This window comes from Alligator sinensis, unplaced genomic scaffold (genome assembly GCF_000455745.1).
Source record: "Alligator sinensis unplaced genomic scaffold, ASM45574v1 scaffold1266_1, whole genome shotgun sequence".
Taxonomy (NCBI): domain Eukaryota; kingdom Metazoa; phylum Chordata; order Crocodylia; family Alligatoridae; genus Alligator; species Alligator sinensis.
The window spans coordinates 182,474-185,250 of NW_005842929.1; positions in this window are offsets into that span (position 1 = coordinate 182,474).

Consider the following 2,777-nt stretch of genomic DNA (forward strand, 5'->3'; position numbering starts at 1 on the left):
CTGCCCCTCTGCAAGCTGGTGCTTCCATGCAGGAGGTGCTGCTCTGGCTGCTACACAACCACACCCCACCCCAGCCTGGCCTGATCTGCCCCAGCCCCAGCCCCAAACCGGGACCACTAGAGAAGAGAAGCTTCTGTCTAGCAGAGGCTTTTGCCTGGTGACCCCCATGGCTGTTTCCAGCCTCCCTGGCTGGAGAGTGAACATTTAGGTAAAGGCCCCACTGGGTCAGGGACCCGGGACTCCTGCTGGGGGAAAGGGGACCAGGAGTGCAGGGAGCCACATGCTATGGGACCAGGCTGGGCTGGTCCCGCACACTGCAGGAGCACAGGAACTGCACATTATGGGGCTGTGTCGGGCTGGCCTCGCTCGCTGCCACCACATGCAACTACAGGTACTCTCACACTCGAGAGACTCCAAGACTCCAACACATTCTCCACCACACATACACACCCATTCCCCAACCACAACCCCCCCAGCATACACCCAGCATACACACTATACAATGTATTTAGAACAATTATGCAATTGCCTCTAGATACACTACACAAACGCACATAAATCAGGACATAAATATATAAATATATTTTTTAATAAATTATAGTAGATGCTTACTATTTTTTTAGTACAATTTGTTTTTTTCCATTGGTTTCAAGATGGCAATGCCCTCTTCCCAAAAGGAGTACTTCCAGGGCAAGGGTAGGGACTTTCAGTTGCAAAGGTCAAAGGTTAGGGGCAGGACTTCTGATCCCAAGATGGTGACCAGGGGCTGGGGCACCTGTCAAGGGGCGGAGCTACCTTTGTGGCCCTCGACAGTTCACCAAACTCATTAAGTGGCCCTCCAGCCAAAACAATTGCCCACCTTGGTGTTAGAGCCACAATGTCAGTGAAGCAAGTACCCAGGAGGTGAGCCCTGCCTCAAAATTTAGTGTATTTAGTGGCCTCTGGAAATTAAAATCAGCGGTGTTGACCCCCTGGGTGAAAGCTGCCTGACACTGAGACTCCAGCAGCCACTACAGTTCTTTAAATGCTCTACAAATCTTCAACATCCTTTGAGGGTCTTATCATATTAAACTGTGGACACTGAACCAGGACATGCTATTTCAGTAGTAGTCTCACGTGCTGCATACAAAGCTAATTTGTCTTCCAAATCCCAATTCCCTCCTGCTCTAAATTTCAATAAAGAGAGTGGCATTCAAAATTAACAGACATTTACAAGGAATTTAAAAGAACAGAACTTTTTTCAAGAATTCAGAATGCATTACAAAAAGCCAGCTAAGTTTTAAATACCCAAATATATAATTCTACAAATTTTCATTTCATATTTTACTCCTAATATAATCTGTCTGAAAATAGGACCAGAGTATTGCATATACTGTCAAATAGAAGACAATTTTTAAATAAAAATATTACACAAAATAAGTATACTTGATACAAAAGAACATAAGGAAAAATTCTGCAATTCCAGATGACTCATTGCATGTAAGGGAGTTACATGGGATGAGAAAAAAGCATGTGGTTCACTCTAGTGTTAATTTCATAGGTAGCAAACTAGATAGTTAATAGAAACCTAGCATATGCTTCCACTTATTTAACCAACATGCCCAAGGAAAGAAACACAGTTGTGATGACTTACATGTAACTGGTGTTCTGTTTTTTAAAAAGTGGTTTCTGTGGATTTCACACAATAGTAACTGTATGAATTTGTTCAATACGGGATGTATTTTATGCTTGGGAAACAGTCAACTCAATAATTACAGTAATTTCACATTTCCACCCATAATCTAATTGCCTGGCATATTCATATGGTCAGTTTGAAATGTATTCCTTGATTTGTATTAATTCCATACTGAATGGATACTGGAAAGATGAGCTAAAAATGTGCGCACATTCTCCCTGGTTAAGTGCAACTAGCTAGAATGTTTAAACACAACTGTCCTGCCCAGCTAAGACAAAGTTCTGTTTAACATCATGCTTCTACTGCAGTAAATTTTGTAGTATATGTAAAGGCAATGAAGTCAATAGGACTACTCATGTGAGTAAAGGTGTAAAGTGCTTGCATTAGACAGAGCAAACATAAGAGTTAATCCATGCTGCCATCTTGTGGCTATTACTTAAAAGGAGTCTTACTGGTTTTCAGTGTGTGTGTTAATTTTAAAAACTAACATGATATTAACATTTAGGAAAAGGGTTTTTTCCTAAACAAAAAAATTCAGATGTAAAATGTTCAACATGGATAATTATTGTGTTCTTTGTTGAAATCAGATGTAATATTCAATGTGCATAACTGTTGCATTTTTGGTGAAATTATACAGTATTTAGCCACTTTTCCTTGGACTTCAGGAGAGAGGTGAACAAAAGGGATTAATGGACATTTATACATGAAAAGTTTTTTATTATGCAGTTCATCTTAATTTGTTGGACAGCCATACAGCAGAGTATGAGATTTAAATGAATTAATAAGAATAAGATGGTATCTACTAGTGGTGCACGGATAGAGATTTTTGGGGCCAATACCAATAGCCGATTTTTAAGGAGGCACATGGGCTACTACTGATCTGATTTCTGATACACAGCCTGGCAGTTTGAAGAGAAGTGTCCAGTTGGTAAGTCTGTCGTGGTGGAAGGGGAGGGGGAAGTGCAGGGGCATGGGGGTGCAGATTGAGGCTCCTGCAGTGGGGGAGAGAGTGTGGCTGGGCCAGGGGCTAGGCCAGGCACTGCCCAACCAGGGCAGGGTGGGGCGGTGCATGGGATGGAGCCATGTCTTGTCCGGGAGCGGC